At 42.4% G+C, this 24407-nt stretch overlaps 1 long non-coding RNA gene and 1 pseudogene across 1 annotated transcript in view; one reads left to right on the top strand and one right to left on the bottom strand.

Annotated features, from left to right (window-relative positions):
- Nucleotides 1-24407, bottom strand: part of LOC140595348 (uncharacterized) — a 45735-nt gene that overhangs the window by 7770 nt on the left and 13558 nt on the right. The gene's annotated exons all lie outside the window — the stretch shown is intronic.
- LOC112919898 (peptidyl-prolyl cis-trans isomerase A pseudogene) lies at nucleotides 2900-9984 on the top strand (annotated as a pseudogene).

The raw sequence follows: 24407 nt of genomic DNA on the forward strand, positions 1-24407 counted from the left end.
ATTCTGGGAACTGAGTTTGGGAAGGGATGTGGTCATGAATCAAAGCTGGCAAGTATGAGAGGTGGAGGAAGGGTGCAGACAGGGTAAAATCCCAGAGACCAGCTCCAGAGAGGTCACAGGACATCCAGCCTAGTGCTGGGTTGCCAGCACTCTATCCCGACCATATCTCGTTTCTCCTGCAAGGAGGAAAGCTATAGCTCCCCCAAAGAAAATCCACTTTGTTTTAACCTCCTGTGCAAAGAAGCACAAACATAACTTCAAGACTCACACTGAAGATAAGCTGAGCCCAAGATGCTTAGTGGGTCCCATCCTACATTCTTGCCGGATTCCTATTCCTCAGTGCATAAGGATGCACCTGAACAACCACCAGGAGGTGGCTTGTGATCTAAGGTTGTGTCCATGCACCTGGATGATTCTCCACGTTGGGTTCCACTGTTCTAGTCTACATTCCAAGGCCCCAGGTCTTCCCCCAAACAGAACCTTGGTTTCTGCATTCCTCTTTCCCTATCTCAGCCTCTTTTCAAACATGGTATAATTCTCTTTTGATCCCATCCCTATGCTTCTTTCCTTTATGTCCGATGTCTAGAGCCCCCAGTTTTCCCCAATTAAGATTCTGTTTAGTCCCATGCCTCTGAGGCTGAATAATTCACATTGTTTGGTACATTACATCTTGCATAGAGTAAAGGATCATTGAGGCTATTGTGACACCATTAAAGGGAGTGAAAACAGTCAGAACCTCGAGAGCTGAGAGCATCAAAGACATTGTTATTCTCCTCTGTTTCTTAAAAATTATAAGACCCTTTTAGGACAAGGGTCTACAGGCATTGCCTTAGTTTGAATCCCCCAGAAACCAATCCTAGGACAAGGACATGGATAAAGGAGTTTACTTGGGACATCTCTCCAAACACACAGGATGGGGGAGGGGGGAGTGATACAGGCAAGAGAAGAGTCGATTGTGAGCTGTTTTGATGGGGACAAACTGCAGCTTACTCCCCCTGGGGACCTTCTAAAGAACCCTGTAAAACATATGTCCAAATGTCTACATTCATCTCCGTGATGGAGCAGCTGAGGCATTTATTCCCTAATTCCCACCCCCCCCCAGATGTCGGGGTGTATTAAACCCCTTGCTCTTCTAAATTGTTCCTCATGCAAGCTGAGCAAGCTGTCAGGGAGCCAGAGAAAACCCATAGCATAGAAGTAGAGACTCTGACACTAGAAGTGGGAAGTTATTACTGTGCACTGGATACTATTCAGCCATAACAAGGAGCAAAGCGCTTATATAGGCTACAATGTGAATGAACCTCAAAAGCATTAGGCTATGCAAAAAAAAAAAAAAAGCCAGACATGAAAGATGATATGCTGTATGATTCTATTTATATGAGATATCCAGAAAAGGTAAGTCTATAGAAATAGAAAGTTACTTGTTACTGGTTGCCAGGGGCAGGATTAGGCTGGGGGAAATAGTGACTACTAATAGGTAGTCCTTTTTTAAAAAAGAGTTTTATTTTTTTAAGTAACATCTATATCAGATGTGGAGCTCAAGCTCCTGCGATCAAGAGTCATGGTCTTCCAACTGAGCCAGCCCAGTGCTCCTATCCTAAAGTTTTCTTCTGGAGTGATTAAAAAAAAAAGTGGTGATTATGCAACATTGTGATGGTACTAAGAAGCCTCTAATCTGTCCACTTAAAAATGGTTAATCTTCTCTGATGTGAACTCCACTTCACTTTAAAAAATGGATTAGAACAAAAAAGTTCACTAGATCTGTCTCCTGCAGCTGCAGGTGAAATCAAAGGTGAGCCAAGAACATGTCATATTTCTGCTTCAAACCTTAAGTTGAAAAGTTCAAGGAAGGATCCTCATGGCCTATGGCTTCTGTTTCTGAGGTTGTAACTGATATTTATCATTTCCTCCTGCATCATACATTCCAAATTGCACACAATGACAGAGGCTCTCTGTTAGCTCTGGCATCCTCTCTTGCTTTCAAAGCACCATGATCTCAACATATACTCTCTGAAGATTTGGCTTAACCTGGGATCAACCTGTCTCCTCCCCCAAAAGCTCCTTATGGCAATACCTTTTCTTTTTGGCAATGGTTAAGAGAAAGGAGTGGCCCAAAGAAAACAAAAAGGAGAAAGAAGGGAAACAAAGGGCAGGGAGAAAGAGACTCAGAGGGAGACTCACAGGAAAAGAGAAAAAGGCAAGGGACAGAGTAAAAGGAAAAGGCATAGAGAGAAGAAAAATAAACAGTGTGAGAAAAAGAAGCAGACAAAAACATATCAGGAGAAGGGTAAGATTGGAAAGAGGGAACTGGAATATTCTTTTCTTTTAAGATTTTATTTAGTTATTTGAGAGAGAGAGAGAGAGAACATGAATGGGGAAGAGAAGAGCAGAGGAAGAAGGAGAAGCAGGCTCCCCAGTGAGCAGGGAGTCCGATGTCATGGGGCTTGATCCCAGAACCTCAGGATCACAACCTCAGCCAAAGGCAAATGCTTTATCAACCGAGCCACCCAGGCATCTCAAGAACTAGCATATTCTTGATCTCTAAACTTCCCCCTGGAAAATGGAAAATGAAATTGGACATCCCTTTCTTCAAGGGAGTCTAGAAGTCCCAGACAAGCTTTATTCCCTCCTCCTGGCTACCAGAGAGCCAGAGAGCCTCAGAGAGCTGAGGAGTAGAAGCTGCCTGTCAAAATCCCTTTCCCCCAGGGTTAGTGCTGTGGGTTCCAGATACACCCACTGATGACCTCCGGGACTTGATGTTCCCCAGCAGAGGGAGTGTAGCTGGCTTGTCTCCAGTGATATGTGGCTTTTGCTCCAGGGAAGCCAAAGTTCAGAAGCAGGAGCTACTGAGGAGCAGTTCTTAATTTTGGTGCCATCAGCCAGGCCAGTAGCTCTTAACATGGGGCTTTTGGGACTTCTGTCAGTCCTGGCACTCTTCATCCTCTTGGGGGGAGTCCAGGAACCTGAGCTGGTTGAGGGGTTACTTGCCAGTAAGTACTGGGGACCAGATCCTCCCAGCGGAGACATGGAAGTTGCTGGGAGGGAGGAAGTTTCTGGGAAGAATTCTACAGATGAGGAAAGCTTCCCCTACTCAACCTGGGGTCCTGTGTGGGAGAAAGGGGAGATATTCACAGTCCATCTCTCAGGCCCCTTCCTCCTGATAAGATGCACTGTGTGAGTACAGGAACCCGAGTTTATGGCAACAGACTCCCCGCTGTCATTATGAGAGGGATTCCTTCTGGAGGTGCCTAGACCCGGAGCTCATGAGATGGACTAAAGATGCTGGGACCTTGTGGGCCTTTCCTGCAAGAAAGGTCCCTCACCCTAGCACCACCCTTAGCAGCTTCAAATTTTCCAGTTGCAGCCCCCAAAAGTCTCCCCACACCCAAACCCCCAGAGAGTCCTTGCCTGTGGAGTAAAGAATGGTCTCTGGAAATCCCTTGGAATGCTGAGATATGAAGGTTCCCATAAGTAGCAGTTAAAATACACTGAGCACTCAGCAGTGAAGCCATACATTGCAGGTTCAAATCCAGGCTCCACTTTTTGGTGGCTGTGTGACCTTGGGGAAGTTCACATAACCTCCCTGTGCTCCAGATTCCTCTGTTTTATAAAATGTGGATATTGGTAGGATTCACCCATAGAAGTGCCATGAGAATTAAGGAAAAGAGGACAAGCTCATAGTATCTCTTTAATACCAGTTATTAGTAATATGCCCCAGGCCGCCTTACAAGGCCTCCAAGATTTGTCAACTAGTCCTCCAAATAACTTTTCAGGCAAATGAAAGAATCAAGGTCCAAAAATGGTGCCTGCCATACCAAGGGTTGCAGAGAATTCAAAAGCCCAGCTACCTGACTCCACGAATGGAGATCTCAGTCACCTAGAGGAGCTACAGCCCTTTTACCCCCACCCAGGGAACATCCAAATATAGGAAATCCAATGACCAGAGTAGTCCTAGAGGAGAGCATCCTTCTCCCTAAAACCTTACGGGTGGTGTGGGTGAGAGTAGGGTTGTGTTTAGTGAATAGATGAGGAGTTGTTATGGGGTTGAGAGTGGGGCCAGTGGTGTGAAAATCCTGAGCTCTCTGAAGGTCTCTACTTCTGTGGACGATGAAGCGAAAAGCCTTCTCTAACTCTGCAGTGATGTGTTGGGCCTGTCAATGGAGGGTTCTTGCCTGGCTTCTTCCTTTTTTCCCATTCCTCAGTCAAGTGTCCCCGTACCAGAATACCATGCCGTTACAGAGAAATCGACCAATGCTCGAGGAGTAAAAGCTGCCCTGAGAAGATGACGTGCTGCAATTTTAACTGTTCAAAGAAATGTTTAGACCTCAAGGAAGGTAACACAAAAACCCCTGAAGTATCCAGTGCCCTCCCTCCTGGCCCCCACTTTCTGCCCATCTACACTGGCAGTGTTCGACCCCTCCCCCCTGATTTCCTGATGGCTGGTCTCTGACCAAGAATCTGGGTGCATCTTTTACTTAACCCAAATCATAGCAGCGCTGGAATGGGGTGGAGTTTATTTCATTTTCTGCCCCTATTCAGGTATGTGATGTGAATAACAGTTTTTGCTTTATGGACCTTAGTTTCCCCCATCTGTAAGAAAGATGTAGGCATTAGACCACATGGTCTCTTGGCTATTCTTCTGGGATCCTCTGAGATGCCAAGTTCTCACTGAAGTCCCATCAAACATCAAATGGCATCAGGTGATACGATAGCTATAAGAAACAAGGATACAATTTCTATTTCCTGGCATTCTCCCCTGCCCCCCACCAGGCTTCTCTGTCATATAAATCCAGGATTCCTTCTCTAACCACTTTTTTACTCTTCCACTCTTCCTTCTGTGCCCATATGATTGAACTTTAAAGAGGACCATCAAGGACCATTCATTCATTCATCCATTCAACAAATATTTACTGGTGCCGCTTACACACATGATGGGCTCTGCTTGCTCAATATAGGCCAGGGGAGGCAGGTCAGGTTTTCCTGGAAAAGAGATCTATGATTTAAGATCTGAAAGATTGGTGGTAAGTAGGCAAAAATTGGAGGGAAAAATTTCCAGTCACAGGAAATGCACACATGTGCAAAGTCCCTGTGTTCAGGGACAGCATGTTCAGGCCTAGAAATTTCAGAGACTAGAGAGCAAGTATGCCCATGATGAGAGAGAGAAGTATCAGGAGGGTGAGACCATGCTAGGTAGGCAGGGTTCTGATGAGGCAGAGTCTTGCCAGCCAGAGTAAGGGATCTGGTCTTAATTCTAAGAGCAACAGAATATCTATGTTCAAATCCCTTGCCATCTTTGTGACCTTAGGGAAGTTACTTTGTCTCTCTGAGCTTCAGTTTCCTCATCTGCAAAATGAAGACAATAAGAGGACCTACCTCCTAAGGTTATATGTCAATATATGTCAAGTGCAAAGAGTTTTAATTAAAAACTGTCATTGTTGTGCTTCAGACTGTGAGGTTCTAAACAACTCTATTTGTACCTCATAGTACTGTGCACAAAACAGTTGCTCAGGGGGATACCTGGGTGTCTCAGTGGTTTAGCACCTGCCTTCAGCCCAGGGCGTGATCCTGGGGACCCGGGATCGAGTCCTACGCCGGGCTCCCTGCATGGAGCCTGCTTCTCCCTCTGCCTGTGTCTCTGTCTGTCTGTCTCTCTCTCTCTCTGTCTCTGTGTCTCTCATGAATAAATAAATAAAAACTTAAAAAAAACAGTTGCTCATTAAGTATTTCTCGAAGTTCAGGATATATTTGATTTTGTACTGTGTACATTCCTGAAGCAACCTCTCAGTGCCAGATTATCTGCTAGGAACTAGTATACCAAGATGATGTAATGTGCAAACCTCACTTTCTGATGGAGAAGTCAGAAAATATGAATAAATAATTACAATTACGTGGAAGTGATCAATGTGTAGGCAATATTGAAAAGCAGTAAAGAAAAGCAAACAGTGAAGAATGGAGCCAGGAGAGAGATCACAGAAGAGTCTGATGTGGGGGGGAGTGTTTTGAAGAATGAATAGAAATGTACCTAGTAAGCAAGAGAGGGGTGGACTCTCCAAGCATGTGCAAAAGTGTGGAGAAGTGTAACAGCACAATATTTTTTTAGCACATCCATGCTGTTCTAAAAATATCATGCTCTTTCATTCTTCCAAGCCTTTGCACATGCCTGGAATACTCTCTAGCAAGGCAGGCACCCAAGCAGTACTGCTCTGCCATCTTCTTGCAGACATATGCACTTTGCCAATGAATGTGGGCCTCTGCCTGGCCCGCATTCCACGCTGGTGGTACAATAAGGAATACAAACGCTGCCTCAGATTCAACTATGGTGGTTGCAGTGGGAACAATAACAACTTCCAAACTGAAGCTGTCTGCAGGGCCATCTGCCCAGATACATGTAAGTCCCAGGGGTCCCGTCTTCCATGCTCACCTGCACCAGTGGGAGATCTGGGTGTTGGCGGGCCCATTCCAGGAAGTTGGCAGGCCTGGGGCAAATAGAACAAGTCCAATCACAAGGTAAGAATGCACCTTTCAGAGGGGTCGATAGAGGATGCTTTGGAAAAGAGAAGGTAAGATGAGGAGCAGTAGCCAAAGGGAAGTTGGCAAGTATGAGATGGATAAAGGGTGCAGAATGAGGAAGCAGAAGGGGTGTAATGTCCAAGACTATGTCAGAAAAAGGCCCAGTGGAATATAAATAATAGTGAAAGGGAATAGAGGGGAAGGGAGAAGAAATGGGTAGGAAATATCAGAAAGGGAGACAGAATATGGAAGACTCCTAACTCTGGGAAACGAACTAGGGGTGGTGGAAGGGGAGGAGGGCGGGGGTGTGGGTGACTGGGTGGCGGGCACTGAGGGGGGCTCTTGACGGGATGAGCACTGGGTGTTGTTCTGTATGTTGGCAAATTGAACATCAATAAAAAATAAATTTATTATTAAAAAAAGAAGAAAAAGGCCCAGTGAACCAGCCCAGTGTTGGTGCCATGCACCATCACCCAGTCTCTTCATTTTCCTTTTTAAGGTGATTAGAACCAGGGCAACCACATGCTTTATTGACCAAACCAAGAAACTTTTGAGAGTGAAAGGGGATGCCATGAATTACTACATTGGGACAACAGGTGTAAACTGGGACTTGACTGGAAAAACCAGAGCACACAAGTACCCTATGAGCCCTAAAAGTCACTCCACTTCTGTTTTATCTTCCTGTGAAAAGATATAAAAATGATCCCATCTCTTTTGTTCCATTAACTACAGCATTTGGTTCCTGAGGTGAGTAAGGCCCAATCATCTCATCCTTTTTTATTCTGCTATCTTGCAGAGTCACCATCTCCCTCGGTAGGATAAAGAGAACTGGAACAACCTTCAGAATTTGGCTCATAATCCAAGGTTCTCTTCACATGTGCCTGACTGATGCTTCATATTGGCTTACTCTGGCCAAATCTCAGCTGCCAAAACATTGCCTGTTCCAAAAAAAACTGAACCTCAGAATTTGCTTACTCCCTTTCCTCCAGGTCACCTTCTCTTCAAACACAATGCCCTTCATCCTTTAACCCTTTCTCAATGTCTGACCCTATCTCTTCAACTCTCAGCATACCTGTGTATACTTTGGAAGCCTCCAGTTTCCCTAATAAAGTGTTCTATAGGTCTGATATCTCTGAGAATGAATAATTCGCATCTACTCCCTCTGTGGAATGTTTGCAGAACAAGGAAACCATTGGGTCTTCCAGTGACACCAAAAGAAAGAAAGAAAGAGGTATAGAAATCCTGCAAGTTGGGAACTCTGGTGATGCTATGGTCCGGTAAAATTGCCATAAAATGCTTAAGAATAGAACTGGGTTTGCACAAGTGAGGGACCATGAAGCTTGAACTCCATCAATTTCATGAAGCTCCATATCTGAAAAGGCTATGAGCTTGTTTTCTGGGCTTTCAATAAAGGATACACTTCCAGGCGATGCCTGGGTGGCTCAGCTGCTGAGTGTCTGCCTTTGGCTCAGGGTGTAATCCCAGTTCCGGAATCGAGTCCCACACCGGTTTCCCTGTGAGGAGTCTGATTCTCCCTCTGCCTGTGTCTCTGACTCTCTCTATGTGTCTCTCGTGAATAAATAAATAAAATCTTTTAAAAAAAGGATACACTTCCAGAGTCCAGCACAGACACTACAAAATAGAAGATGCCTCGGGAGAAGCATGAAAGGAGGAGATGGGGTAGCAAAGAAGAGTGACAGAGGAAGGGAGAAAAGAGGAAGGATGGAGGAAGGAAAGATAATGATGGCACAGTTTAAAAGAAGGGATCTGCAATTCTTTCAAGCACTTCAGTCTAGAGGTAGAGTCCATGGAGTCCATGCCCCCTCCATTTGAATCTTGGCACACTGTGGAACTGCTTTGACCAGTAGAGTAAAACCAGATGATACTGTGTGATTTCCAGGGTTAAGGCCAGACGAAGTGCACCTGATCCTCTTAGGATGCTTGTTTGGGGGTGTGTGTGAGGCAGCTACCATGGAAGAGGTCCAGTCACTCCAAGACAACCATATTGGAGAGGCCCAAGCATGCACTCTGGTTAACAGCCCCAGACAAGATCTACCCAAGAGCCTGTGTCATTTCCCAGCCACATGAATGAGCTTCCAATTGAGCAGAGCTTCAGATGACTGTGGCCCCAGCAGACATCCAACTGAAAGTGGGTGAAGACCTCAGGAGAGAACCACTGAGCTCATTCCCTCCAAATTCTCACCCACAAAATGGTGAGAAATAGAAAATGTTCTGGGAATTTTTTCACAGCTATAGGTAGGTAATTGGAACAGATGAGAAAGAAGTGGAAGGAAGAGGAGAGGCAAGGACTGGAGGCATGGGGGAAAGGAAAAGCGTTAGGAAGTCAGGAGGATGGAGAAAGGGGTCCCCAAAGGACTGGGCAAGATAAGAAGGTGCCAGGCTTCAGGAAGGAGCCCCACAGCAGGAGGCTTGACTACCACAGCACACCAAAACCTGGATGTATCTTTTTTTAAGATTGATTGATTGATTGATTTGAGAGAGAGAGAGAAAGAGAGAGAGAGAGAGAGAGAGAGAGAGAGAGAGAACAAGCCAGAGGGACAGAGAGAGAGAGAGAGAGAATCTCAAGCAGACTCCATGCTGAGTCTGATACAAAGGGCTGGATCTCAGGACCATGAGATCACAACCTGAGCCAAAACCAAGAGTCAGTTGCTTAAGACTGCATCCATGACAAATGGATGTAACTTTCAAATGAGTTCATTGTCTGATATAACTTGGATCAAGAGGCTCTAATGAAAGTCTGTGATCCACTTACTATTGAGTAATTCCTTTCCTCTCCATGTCTTTGTTTCTTTTTCTTTAAAACGGGCTAGTTAAACTAATGAATATTTCTGAAAATGCTGTTAGCAAACACCTACATTAGAGTCACTTAGGGTGGGGAGAGGCTGTCTAAAATACAGGTCCTCAAGGAATTGCAGATGCCACTGCCCTGGAGCAGCCTTTCCACCTAGCCACAGTCAATCTCACCGTGTTCTTCAACATGTCTGTGGATGGCGAACCCTTGGTCTCCTTCCAGCTGTTTGCAGACAAAGTTCCAAAGACAGCAGAGAATTTCTGTGCTCTGAGCACTGGGGAGAAAGGATTTAGTTTTAAAGTTTCCTGCTCTCACAAGATTATTCTGGGATTTATGTGCCAGGGTGGTGATGTCACCTGCCATAATGGCACTGGTGGCAAGTCCATCTGTGGGGAGAAATTTGATGATGAGAATTTCATCCTGAAGCACATGGTCCTGGTATCTTGTGCATGGCAAATGCTGGACCCAACACAAATAGTTCCCAGCTTTTCACCTGCACTGCTAAGGTTCAGTGGTTGGATAGCAAGCATATGGTCTTTGGCAAGGTCAAAGAGATCATGAATATTGTGGAAGCCATGGAGCACTTTGAGTCCAAGAACGGCAAGTCCAGCAAGACCAGACCACCTTCTGAAGAGAGCACCTTCTCGCCCCCATCTTCTTGAAATATCCCATAATATTTGTGCTCTCATTGCAGTTCAATGGGTTCCATGTTTTCTTACTCCCCTCCAAGTCTAGCTGAGTTGTAGAGTTAAGTTTGTTATTATGAAATAAAAACAAAACAACAACAAAATAAAAATAAAATATGGGTCCTCTAGATCCCATAAATATGCATTTTTAACAAGTACTTCCAAGTGATTTTAAAGTTTCAGAACCTGTGGATTGGATGATATTTAAGGACCAACCCATCAGTGGGGGGAAAAACCAAGGATTAAGTAGTCTATTGGTGTCTGGGGAGGATCAGGGAAAGGTTGTGCAGAAGACCCCAAAGTCCTACTCGTCTGGCAGTTTTACAGAGGACCATCTATCCAAGTGGCCCGTGTTTACATCTCCTTAATTTATCTGGCTCTTGCCTCCACAAATCTGTGAGAGTCTGTTCTCTGGGGAAGCCTGTCTTTGTGCATCTTTGTGATCCAGACCAAATTTGCAAAAAGTCAAAACTGGTTTGCATCCTGTGGGAAGAGCACTTATCTGGGAATAAATATATCCAAATATAAATCCCAACTTTGCCCTGGGTTGAATGTATGACCTTGTTGGGACAGGGTAGGATGGAGGGATGATTACCTCAGGACCTCAGTCTCCTATGCATAAGATGAAGGTGATGGATTAATAATGTCAAAGAGTACTTCTCAATCGAGGAACTATAGCAGCTCAGGAACCCAGCCAAATCTGATAAGCACCTGATGCTTGTCTGTCCCATTGGTACCTCTCAGTCCTTGATTAATGTTGACATACATGAATGACTGGAACAAAATCATTCTGTCCTAGAAGGCCCTTGAGTCAGAGTGGTCCTTGGAAATGGCCATAGTGTGCCTTGCCATTTATAGAGTCTGCTCACCTGCTGTCCTTAGGAATGAACTTAGAGTCATAGGAGTTTAGCACAGGGAACTCTCTGCTTTACACGGACCTCAGTGGAAGATGTTGTGTTTCTTTGTTATCAACCATTTGCTCATTATTCTGCCCATTAGAACCCAGAGGACACTTCAAGAGGGATCTTCAAGTGTTATTCATGGTGTTATGCAGATCCAGGACTCCATCTTTTCTCTCCTTATTTCCTCCTTGAAGCTATCTTCAAGAGCCAGAAATGCCCAGAGGAAGGTGAGGATGGTTTGGAAACTCAGGGAATGTTGAGTTCCACAGCCCCAATCACCCTCCTTTTTAAAAACCCATGTAGAAATAGAAACTTCTAGTAAGAAATAGATTCATCCTAGATCACACAGAAAACCTAGCAAAACTAGAGCTAAAATCCAGGCTTGAAGGGTTAGCAAGGTGTTGTCAGATTCCACAGCCCAGTTGGAAATCAGATGTATATAATGGCTGTCAGTTGGTTTGTCAATATTCACTATCTTAATCCCATTCCTACAGTTGAAGAAGTCTCTGCCAGAGTTTTGTTATTAAATAAAACCAGCATTCCACTTCTAAAAGCTGAAAGAGCCAGCCTCTCTATCAGTCAAGATTCAGGAAAACTGTGTGGAGGTTCCTCAAAGAGTTAAAAATAGATCTGCCCTACGACCCAGCAACTGTACTGCTGGGGATTTACCCCAAAGATACAGATGCAATGAAACGCCAGGACACCTGAACCCTGATGTTTCTAGCAGCAATGTCCACAACAGACAAACTGTGGAAGTAGCCTCGGTGTCCATCGAAAGATGAATGGATAAAGATGTGGTTTATGTATACAATGTAATATTACTCAGCCATTAGAAACGACAAATACCCACCATTTGCTTCGACGTGAATGGAACTGGAGGGTATTATGCTGAATGAAATAAGTCAATCGGAGAAGGACAAACATTAGATGGTCTCATTCATTTGGGGAATATAAATAATAGTGAAAGGGAATAGAGGGGAAGGGAGAAGAAATGGGTAGGAAATATCAGAAAGGGAGACAGAACATGCAAGACTCCTAACTCTGGGAAACTAACTAGGGGTGGTGGAAGGGGAGGAGGGCGGGGTGGGTGACTGGGTGGTAGGCACTGAGGGAGGCACTTGACGGGATGAGCACTGGGTGTTATTCTGTATGTTGGCAAATTGAACACCAATAAAAAATAAATTTATTATTTAAAAAAATTCAGTAAAGGACACAGAAATGCACTCGTATTTCAAACACAGAGGATTTAATACTGAGAATTGGTTATATGAGCATTGGTGGGGATGGGGGTGCACTCATCACTCCTAAATTTGAGAGAATAAAATCTTTGGGGTTTTCAGACCTAGGAGTTCATAGAAGGGGCCCAGGAACAGCTGGTGCTCACACCTCTGGCAGGACAGGTAGGTAGAGGCTGTGTGGCTGGCACTCAGTTTTCTAAAATTCACTGTGGCGGGCAGCCTGGGTGGCTCAGTAGTTTAGTGCCGCCTTCAGCCCAGGGCATGATCCTGGAGACCCGGGATAGAGTCCCATGTTGGGATCCCTGCATGGAGCCTTGCTTCTCCTTCTGCCTGTGTCTCTGCCTCTCTCTCTCTCTCTCTCTCTCTCTCTCTCTCTCTCTCTCTCTCTCTCATAAGTAAATAAAATATTTTTAAAAATAAAATAATAACATAAAATCCACTGTGGCTGGCATTCAGACCTCTGAGGGGAGCCTGGTGATGGGTCTACTGGATCGAGATATGCAGCCAGCTGGTGCTGGTATTTCTGAGGAAGTGCAATGCATTTTGCTTGAAAAGTGCCAAAAGGACCTGGAGGCTGGAGGTAGAACTGTGTTTTGCTACTGGAGAGATGCTGATAAGAACCAGAAATAGGAAGGAAACCCCTTCTTTCTTCATTTCACTTGCTTCATTTACACTTTCTTCTCAGTGTCTCCCATGCAGAGTCTAACTAGAAGCAACTGGCAAAAGAATGAGGGAAAACATAGTTTGCAGAGTCCCACTGGAAGCATCACAAAGAAAGGTATGGACTTGCAGCTGAGACACAGTTGGTAGTTAGTAGCTATACACTCTCCCAGCCTCTCTTGTAGCTAGGAAGTAGACACTTGTCTTGGGCTCAGCCAATCGGACACTCCCACATTGAACATTGAACTAGAAGCTAGTAAGCAAAGAAGCAAGGCCAATGGGGGATTTATTCTGATGGCAACAGTGGCAATAGATAGCCTTATCCTATTTCTGGGAGTAGTAGTGGCAGGGATGATGGTGATGGCATTGATGGGGCAAGATGGTGCAAGTGTTCAGTGTTCTATTGACTGTGGCCCCGACTTCACAGCCTTCCTTGTTCCCAGCCGTTTTCCTAGTCTTATTTTCCAGTCCTGCTGGTGATCCTGTGAACTACCCAAATTCTTAAAAAATGAATTTCTGCTCAAAATAATCAGAGTTGAATTTGTGGCTATAACCTCTAATGGATATATCAAGGATGGCACCTGGAGAGAACTTTGAGCCTAGAAGTCTGTATGAGCACAAGAGAACTTTTATCTTTGTGTGCCTGGGTGGCTCAATCAGTTGAGCATCTGACTCTTTATTTCAGCTCAGGTCATGATCTCAGGGTCGTGAGATTGAGCCTTGCCTTGGGCTATGTGCTGGGTATGGAGCCTGCTTAAGATTCTCTTTCTCCCTCTCCCCTCTGCTTGCTCTCTCTTTCTCTCTCTCTCAAAAGAAAGAAAGAAAGAAAGAAAGAAAGAAAGAAAGAAAGAAAGAAAAAGAAAAGAGAGGGGCACCTGGGTAGCTCAGTGGTTGAGTGTCTGCCTTTGGTTCAGGGCATGATCTTGGGATCCTGGGATTGAGTCCCACATCAGGCCCCCTGCAGGGAGCCTGATTCTCCCTCTGCCTATGTCTCTGCCTCTCCCTGTGTCTCTCATGAATAAATAAATAAAATCTCTAAAAAGAGTAAGAGAGACTTTTTTCTTGCTGGACAGGTTGTCACCCTTCTGTGATGTGGTTCAATGGAGTCCTTCCCCATGATTGGTTCTTAAAGCTTGTCATCAGGCTATGGGCCCCATATTCCTCCTCTGAGTTAAGTTTTACCTTGGAAAGGGTGCCCTTTAGAACATGGATGTCCAGAAGTATATAACACAGAGGTCATTTACTATCTTACTTTCTCATTGGAAGGATCTAGTCATTAGGAAGAACTGGAGCTTGAGTGAGAATCACAGAGAACATTCTCTCCAAAATAACAGGGTAAAGCTAAACTATTTCCAGGAATAGTAGAAAAGCTTTGGGCTTGAAGAACTGTTCAATAAAGCTGGCACCAAGTCTTACATGCTGTGCAACAATGAGCCACTTGCTCTCTTCTCCGGGCCCTAGTTACCACAACTATACCATCGGGAAAGACAAAGAAAGAATCCTCCCCCACAGACTCACCTGGGGATCTCATCCTTCCCACCTCCAATGATGTTCAAAAAGCTATTAGTGGTAGTAGTGATGGGAGAAAGGTAAATCTGTGCAGAGTCACAGAAGATCCAGTAAAATATACGGTAAACCACACACCTCCCAGGAAGACCTGAAGTTCCAAGCTCTTTTTCTACATAGAAGTGAGCTCTCAAGTGAGCTGCACTCCATGACAATAACATATCAGGAAGGAAGAACTGAGACTGTGTAACAGTTTTCTAAAATTTCCACTTGGATTTCTTAAGACATAAATTGACTCTATTCTTAAAGTGATCAACCTTATTTTTGCCCTCTGGACATTTATTTGAAACATAAATAAGGTAAAAATATAAATCAATTCCTTTGGTATGTACATGTTTATGATAAATGTATTTGTTATATGTACAAATATGTCTTCTCTGTAAGCCCTGGTTCCTCTGTTCTGTAAAATGAGGATGTCAATAATATCTATTCCAAAGACTTTTTATAAGAATGTAATGAGGCAAGGCAAGAAACTCCCTGACATATAGTTAGTGCTCAAGTGATGTTAATCACCTTCCCTTTCTAGATAAGAGAAAGAGTATATGGAGGTTAGAATCTAAATGAGGGGGAGCCTGGGTGGTTTAGCGGTTTAGCGCCGCCTTCAGTCTAGGGTGTGATCCTGGAGACCCAGGATCGAGTCCCATGTCAGGCTCCCTGCATGGAGCCTGTTTCTCCTCTGCCTGTGTCTCTGCCTCTCTCTCTCTCTTTCATCTCTCTCTCTCTCTCTCTTTGTGTGTGTGTCTCTCATGAGTAAATAAATAAATTCTTTTTTTTTACATTTAAAAAAATGTTTATTGGAGTTCAATTTGCCAACATATAGCATAATACCCAGTGCTCATCCTGCCAAGTGCCCCCCTCAGTGCCCATCACCCAGTCACCCCAACCCTCCACCCACCTCCCCTTCCACTACCTCTTGTTCATTTCCCAGAGTCAGGTGTCTCTCATGTTTTTTCACCCTCACTGATATTTTCACTCATTTTCTCTCCTTTCCCTTTATTCCCTTTCACTAATTTTTATATTCCCCAAATGAATGAGACCATATAATATTTGTCCTTTTCCGATTGACTTATTTCACTCAGCATAAGAATCTAAATGAGGAAACTTCATTCTTTCAAAATTCCACCCAATTCACTTTCCCCCATCCCCATACCACCCAAATCAATGGTTCTCAATCAAAGGTAATTTAATTAATTCTTTACATATACACACACATGCATGGACATATAGTTGATGTGAGGTTAGTAAGAGTCCTTTGATAAATACAAAAGCTGGATAACCAGTAAGAAGTTCCTGTTAGCTTCTCAAACATGCATTTAGTAAATCTTATGCTCTCCCTCCATCTTCTGGAATTATAGTAACCTTGCACCCAAATCACCTGAGGAAGGGTCAAGTCACTGAGTCATGGCCAAAGATTCCTCAGGACATCCCCAGTACAGAGTGCCTAGTTTTCAAAGTCCAGTGCCTCCCACACTGACTCACGAAGCCTGCTCAGCCAAAAATAGTACAGGCACACCTCATCAAGTACTACCCTCACTGCATGGAGTCCTTATCATGCTACCAATGTTAGAATTTTTTATTAAAAAGGTATTTATGGGGGCACCTGGGTGGGTCAGTTGGCTAAGCATCTGCTTTCGGCTCAGGTCATGATACCAGAGTCCTGGAGTCGAGCACCATGTTGAGTTCCCTGCTCAGTGGGGAATCTGCTTCTCTCTCTCTCCCTCTGTTGATCACCCTGTTTGTTCTCTCTCTCTCTCTCTCTCTCAAATGAATAAATAAACTCTTGCTTAAAAAGTATTTATGTCCATAAATACTTTTGCAGGGTTTCCTGACCTTGGCACTATTAACAATGGGGGACGGAAAATTCTGTGTGGTAAGTCTGTCTTGTACCTTGTAGGATGTTTTAGTAGCATCCTTGGTCTTTACTAATAGGTCGTTTCCCACTCCAGGGTTGTGATCACCCAAAGTGTCTCTAGACATTGCCAAGTGACATTGCCTCTTCAGAGGAGATAAATAGGAAATAAGGTAGAGGAAACAGTGAAGATCAGCAGCTGATGAGAGAGTTGACCAACTATTGTGTAAACTACAGTTGGAAGAAGCAATTGCCAAAGAATGAGTATCATAGCTTTGGAGGATTTTAAGAGAAGGAAGAGCTATGAGTAGTGAGAAAAATGGGTAACACATGTCTGTAGGGACCATGGTGCATGGTGATGATCCAGTTAAAAGTTAAAATTCCATTTCCAAAAAAGCATCATGACCCCCAACACACACACACACACACACACACACACACACACACACACACACACTTGCAAATGGCATGTGTCTGTGTGCATTTACAATCAATGAAACATTTGCATACTGAGGTGGGCACTTGACGGGATGAGCACTGGGTGTTATTCTATATGTTGGCAAATTGAACACCAATAAAAAATAAATTTATTTTAAAAAAAGAGAAAGAAAAAACAAATACCCACCATTTGCTTCGATGTGGATGGACCTGGAGGGTATTATGCTGAGTGAAATAAGTCAATCAGAAAAGGGCAAGCATTATATGCTCTCATTCATTTGGGGAATATAAAAATTAGTGAAAGGGAATAAAGGGAAAGGAGAGAAAATGGATGAAAATATCAGCGAGGGTGACAAAACATGAAAGACTCCTAACTTTGGGAAAAGAACAGGGGTAGTGGAAGGGGAAGTGGGCAGGGGGTTGGGGTGACTGGGTGATGGGCACTAAGGGGGGCACTTGGCGGGATGAGCACTGGGTGTTATGCTATATGTTGGCAAATTGAAATCCAATAAAGAAATAAAATAAAATAAAGTACACCAGAAAAAAAGGCAGATGAGGGTGGGGATTAATGAGTCAAAGATGAAATAAAAGTGGCAAAATGTCAAAAAAAAAAAAAAAGAGTTGTATACTTAACCTACTGCACCACCCAGGTGCCCCAATTCATCTCAATTTATACGTGAGAAAACTGAGGCTCGGAAAGGTTAAATAATTCGCTCAAAATCAAGAACCCCTGGACTCAATAGCACAACCTCAGACTTCAAATCCAAAGCTCATTAAATCCCACTAAAGCATGTGGCTTCATAGTCTGAAAAGTCAAATGTCTGGAGGATCTAGGAAAGGAGTTGGGTAAAGAATGTGCTGTACCCTGGTGACTGGGGCATGTGTTTAGACAGATGATTCTCTAAACCAAACAAAGTTGGGCTCTCCTTCTACACTATGCTTTTGACATTTCCATTTGAAGATACTGAGTCTATATCTTCTCCAAGTAGATGACTTATTATGACCTCTGGACAATGTATGTGTTGTTCCAGAATAGAGAACCCAGAAATGGACCCTCGGCTCTATGGTCAACTTATCTTCAACAAAGCAGGAAAGAATATCCACTGGAAAAAGGACAGTCTCTTCAATAAATGGTGTTGGGAAAACTGGACAGCCACATGCAGAAGAATGAAACTGGACCATTCTCTCCAACCACACACAAAGATAAACTCAAAATGGTTAAAAGATCTAAATGTGAGACAAGAATCCATCAAAATACTAGAGGAGAACACAGGCAACAACCTTTTGAACTTGGCCACAGCAACTTCTTGCAAGACACATCTATAAAGGCAAGGGAAACAAAAGCAAAAAAGAACTATTGGGACTTCATCAAGATAAAAAGCTTCTGCACAGTGAAGGAAACAACCAACAAAACTGAAAGACAACCTACAGAATGGGAGAAGATATTCGCAAATGACAGGTAAAAGGTTAGTAACCAAGATCTGTAAAGAATTTATCAAACTCAACACCCAAGAAACAAACAATCCAGTCATGAAATGGGCAGAAGACATGAACAGACTTTTCTCCAAAGAAAACCTCATGTGGCAAACAAGCACATGAAAAAATGCTCCACATCACTTGCCATCAGGAAAATACAAATCAAAGCCCCAACGAGATACCACCTCACACCAGTGAGAATGGCTAAAATTAACAAGACAGGAAACAACAAATGTTGGAGAGGATGTGGAGAAAGGGGAACCCTCTTGCACTGTTGGTGGGAATGCAAGCTAATACAGCCACTCTGGAAAACAGTGTGGAGGTTCCTCAAGAAGTTAAAAATAGAGATATCCTATGACCCAGCAATTACACTACTGGGTATATACCCCAAAGATACTGATGTAGTGAAAAGCCAGGACACCTGCACTCCAATGTTCATAGCAGCAATGTCCACAATAGCCAAACTGTGGAAGAAGCCATGATGTCTTTTGACAGATGAATGGATAAAGAAGATGTGATATATATAAATACAATGGAATATTACTGAGCCATCAGAAAGGATGGACACCTACCATTTGTGTCTATGTGGGTGGAACTGGAGGGTATTATGCTGAGTGAAATAAGTCAATCAGAGAAGGACAATCATCATGTGGTTTCACTTATATGTGGAATATAAGAAATAGTGGAAGGGACTCTCAGGGAAAGGAAGGAAACTGAGTGAGGAAAAATTAGAGAGGAAAACAAATCATTTTTTTAATAATAATAAAAAAGGAAGACAAATCATGAGAGACTTCTAATTCTGGGAAACAAACAAAAGGTTACAGAAGGGGAAGCAGGTGAGGTGATGGGGTGACTGGGTGATGGGCACTAAGGAGGGCACTTGATGGGATGAGAACTGGGTGTTATACTGTATGTTGGCAAATTGAATATAAATTTTTAAAAAAGAAAAAATGTATGTGTTATTCCAACAATTCCCTGGAGTCCCCAGAAGGGAGAGAGACAGCACCTAAGACTATGCCTCACACATTATGGGAACTCAATAAGTGTTTGTTGAATGAATTATACAAGGGCATTGGAACTGGACAAGCCAGGGTCCCAGTCCTGTCTGTGAAACTTGATATCCATGTGACAATGGTCAAGGCAGTTTAACTTCTCCTTGTCTATAAGATGGGTTCTAAGCTTTGTGGGAATACTTTGTGGATTCAACGGAGGTATTTTATATGGTGCCTAGAAGAGTAAGGGACTCAACAAATGGTAAATGTTGTTTTATTATTGTTAAAGAGGTTCCCATCCTGAAGTGTAGTCAAATGACCTTGGATAAAGTTAGATCAAATAAGGCCAGAGGAGAAAAGCAGAGCTGGGCTTTGAATGGATACTCTGTTCTAGGGGTAGCCCAGCCTTGTAAAGAGCAGAAGTTAGGGGTAAATCAGCTGAATGTGGGCCTAAACTCCTCCCTTTTGGTCTGCTTTCTCTCTAAAATGCCAGTCCCAGGCTGGGTGGTAACATACAACTCCAGGTCGCTCTCCCATTCCTCTTGCTTCTCACTCCTGCCAAGAGCCTTGATCGGATTTAGGACAAAGTTGGTATGGAACACTGGAGCTCCAAGAACAGTCTGGAAAGGGCAGCACAGAGAGAGTTCATTTCTTTACTTATAGGATAGGGAGTCAATTCAATTCACTTCATCAGATATATGTTCAGCAGATATATAATAGAAAATACTGAGTATGTTTACAGCTGTAGTAGAGCCTTCTCTAATGAAACATAATGGCATTCTTAAAATGAAGGAACAGTAAAAATCCACAAACTCAGATATAAAAATAATTGTTAATGTATTTTCCAAGGGTCTGTAAGAAAATGTTTCATATAGGCCTATCATGAAGCATTGTGTAACTTTAATTTGCATAATTTTTAGTCTAAGTAATTCTCCATATATTTCTATAAAGGGGCTTCTCATTGGAAATATTTTTCTTGTACCTATAGAAAAGCCTCCTTTGTGGATTTTCCAGTTTATAATTATTTATCCTGAAGATACATTGGAGATTTTCTTGTGTGTACATGTAGAATACACCCCAGTGAGAAATTCCTATGGAGAAAGACTCATCATCAGCAATAACCTTCATCTTTGTAACTGTGAACACTTTCATTAATGTGAGTAATATTCTCAAAGGTTTTCTAAAATTGGAATCATCCGATACAGCTTTCTACCTTAAAGTTCAAAATTGTAAAGTTGTTAAATAAATGTGTAGATTATGCAAAACATACTTAAAATATAAATTGAATTTGGCAAGGCAAGGGAAGACAGACTTGAAAATACAGGTGTTGAATACAATTTGATCTACATAGTTCCAAAACTCGACAGTTTCTTAAAAATCATTGTTAAGGCTGATACAAGAAGTACATTTCTAGTTTTATAGATTCTAATTTAATGGTTAAATTACTATGCATTATGCAGGTTATAAAACTGTTCTTATTTATTTTATATACTTTTCTCATTCAGAATACTTTTCATTACTTTTCGTTGTGTTGAAAATATAGCATCATGCATCTGTTTCAGTGCCTTATTTTTGAAAGCAATCTTTTGCTAATGGTTGAAGAACTGTTGTCTTAAGAATGAAATATTTCATTAAAAGGAACTGTGAAATAAAAAAAAAAAAGATATATGTTCAGCAAACATATGCCTACAACATGCCAGGCACTGTCCTAGGTGCTGAAGCTAAAGCAACGAGCAAAATAAAGATCCTGCCTTTGCGGAATTCATATCCCAATGGAAGAGAGACAGACAATACATAATATACATAATACATGACAAAAGGACTATAGAGAAAGAAAAAGTAGAGCAGAGTAAGGGGGTTTCAAGTCTGGGGTGGGGCTAGTGAGAAGTAAGGTGAGATGGAGAAGGGTGAGTAGGATTCAAAATTCAGAGATGAAGGGCTTGGCTAAATCAGACCTACCGGTAGGAAAAAGCTACTTTCTGGACAACTTTCTTTGCTAAACTTAAATTCTGCACGTGGAAGTGGGGAGATGAAATGCAGCATATCCAAGATTACTGGAAATGAGGGAGTTAGCAGTAGTTTCCAAGATTTTTTTCAGCAGCCCGTAAGATTCCTTTAAAAAAATCATATTATAATATGCAATTATAAAAAAAGCTATACCTATGTTTTATAAAAACTCAAACATACAGAAGTGTAAGGAAAAAAAGTTAAAAATCGTCAAAATTTTTGTCTCTTACCTTCCAGAGACTACCACTTGTACATGTAGCTTTCTGCATGTATGCATAAGTATAAAACTGTAGATCACAGATTCTTATATATACCTGGGATACTAAACCTCTCAATAACCTGACAAACCAATGTTTTTCAAAGTTTATCTCCTTTTCTAGAAGCAGTAGCACCACCTGAGAATTTACTAATTCCCAGTTTTACTGTATCAGAAACTCTGGGAGTGTCCCTCACAATGTGTGTTTTTGTTTGTTTCTTACAATTTCCAAGCCTGCTTAAGATTCTCCTCTCCCTCTATTTCTGCCCATCCCCTTGCTTGCACACTCTCTCTCAAAAGAGAGAGAAAGAGAGAGAGAGAACCTCTGTTAAGGAGCAGTGGTCTCGGCTTTATCTCAGTCTCGGTCCCTGAAGGGAAGATTTCAAATTTTTTTTGTATTTTCTTAATGTTCACTTTATTGGGTTGTATTTCAGTGCAATGCAACTGCATTGCATTTTTTTTATAATATATTTATTTTTTAATGGAAAGATTTCAATTTTATCCCTTCAAGAACTGTACTGACCTGGATTATTTCAAAATACACTCTTTATCCAGTTAAAGAATGGTATCTCTATTTGTAGTTTTCTAGGATTTTGTCATGAATGTGTGTTGAATTGAATTTTATTAAAAGCTTTTTTTCCTGTAAAAAAAAAAAAAAAAGAAAAGAAAACCTCTGCTAAGAAGGTTGTAGTAGTCAACCGGATGAGATACCTACAGACACCTGGATCTAGGTCATGACTCCACTACTTGTTTTGGGAACATTATTTAGCCTCTCTGAGCTTCAGTCTCTTCTTCTGTAAAATAAAGCAAATGACCTTACCCGCTTTATTGATCAACTGGTGTGATGTATGCAGAGCTCTCATCATAATTTAGCTCTTAATAGATTCTTGTCTTAGAACTAATCAGTCATAAACATACCATATAAAAAACTTGTGGACTGCAGCTAAAGTGGTTCTTAGAGGGAAATTTGTCACTTGAGTGTTTAAACTCAAGTGAGTGTTTTCTTCTTTACAAGAAGAAAAGTTGTAAGGTAATTAACCATGCAAGAACTCAAGATACTAGAAAAGAACAACAGAGTAAACTCACACACACAAAAAAAATAGACAAAAACAAGAGAGAGTAGAATAGAAAATGCGACGAATACAGAATAAATAAAACTATTAGTTGGGGGAGAGGAAGTTTAAAAATAGATTTTTGTAAAGCATTTAGCAAGCTTCTTTCACATACAACACACATATTACATATAAACACATATGCACACATACACAGAGGCATCATTGTTCTCATTCCATAAGAAAAGAAATAGGTCAAGTGATTTTCCTTTCTGCGCCTTTTCAAAGATTACTTATTGATTTATTTATTTGAGAGTAAGAAAGAGAGAGCATGTGGGGGGCACAGAGGGAGAGGGAGAGAGAGTCTTAAGCAGTCTCCAAGCTGAGCCAGACTTGGGGCTCAATCTCAAGACCCTGAGATCATGACCTGAGCTGAAACCAAGAGTCAGATGTTTAACTGACTATGCCACCCACGTGCCCCATAATTTTCCTTTATTTAATGACACGGAGGAGCATAGAGGCAGGGCTAAGAAAATTAAAAAGCAAATAGGACTACACTCCTTGACGAGTCACTTGTAAAGGTCCAAGGGGTGAAGCTGCTGTGACTAGGATATTCAGGAACATCACAACATGCCCCACTCTGCCTCTCATCTTGACTGGACTAGCTATTCTGTCTCTTTCTTATAAGAGACTTCACCCTTAGCATCTGCCATACAGGTAGGAGGATAAGACAGAGCTTGAACATTCCCTCTGTCTAGCTTGATGACTGAAGGTCTGCCATAGGAGTGATCACCTATCCATTCATTCTCCAACAACAAATATGGATCGAGAACCTGCAAGCCAAATGGGAGAAGATATTTGCAAATGACATATCAGATAAAGGGTAGTATGCAAGATCTATAAAGAACTTATTAAACTCAACAGCAAAGAAACAAACAATCCAATCATGAAATGGATAAAAGACATGAACAAAAAAACAAACAAAACAAAAAATACATGAACAGATATTTCACCAAAGAAGACATAGACATGGCATGGCCAACAAGCACATGAGAAAATGCTCCCCATCACTTGCCATCAGGAAAATACAAATCAAAACCACAATGAGATACCACCTCACACCAGTGAGAATGGGGAAAATTAACAAGACAGGAAGCAACACATGTTGGAGAGGATGAGGAGAAAGGAGAACCCTCTTACACTGTTGGTGGGAATGTGAACTGGTACAACCACTCTGGAAAACTGTGTGGAGGTTCCTCGGAGAGTTAAAAATAGAGCTACCCTACAACCCAGCAATTGCACTGCTGGGGATTTACCCCAAAGATATAGATGCACTGAAACGCTGGGACACCTGCACCCCAATGTTTCTAGCAGCAATGTCCACAAAAGTCAAACTGTGGAAGGAGCCTCGGTGTCCATTGAAAGATGAATGGATAAAGATGTGGTCTACGTATACAATGGAATATTGCTCAGCCATTAGAAATGACAAATACCCACCATTTGCTTCGATGTGGATGGAACTGGAGGGTATTATGCTGAGTGACATAAGTCAATCAGAGAAGGACAAACATTATATGATCTCATTCATTTGGGGAATATAAAAAATAGTGAAAGGGAATAAAGGGGAAAGGAGTAAAAATGAGTAGGAAATATCAGAGAAGGTGACAGAACATGAGACTCCTAACTCTGGGAAATGAACAAGGGGTAGTGGAAGGGGAAGTGGGCGGGGGGGGGTTGGGGTTACTGGGTGATGGGCACTGAGGGGAGTACTTAGTGGGATGAGCACTGGGTGTTATGCTGTATGTTGGCAAATTGAACTCCAATTAAAAATATATACACATGGGCAGCCCAAGTTGCTCAGTGGTTTGGTGCCATCTTCAGCTCAGGGTGTGATCCTGGAGACCCCGGATCGAGTCCTGCATCCAGCTCCCTGCATGGAGCCTGTTTCTCCTTCTGCCTGTGT

Source organism: Vulpes vulpes, chromosome 14 (genome assembly GCF_048418805.1).
Source record: "Vulpes vulpes isolate BD-2025 chromosome 14, VulVul3, whole genome shotgun sequence".
Lineage (NCBI taxonomy): Eukaryota > Metazoa > Chordata > Mammalia > Carnivora > Canidae > Vulpes > Vulpes vulpes.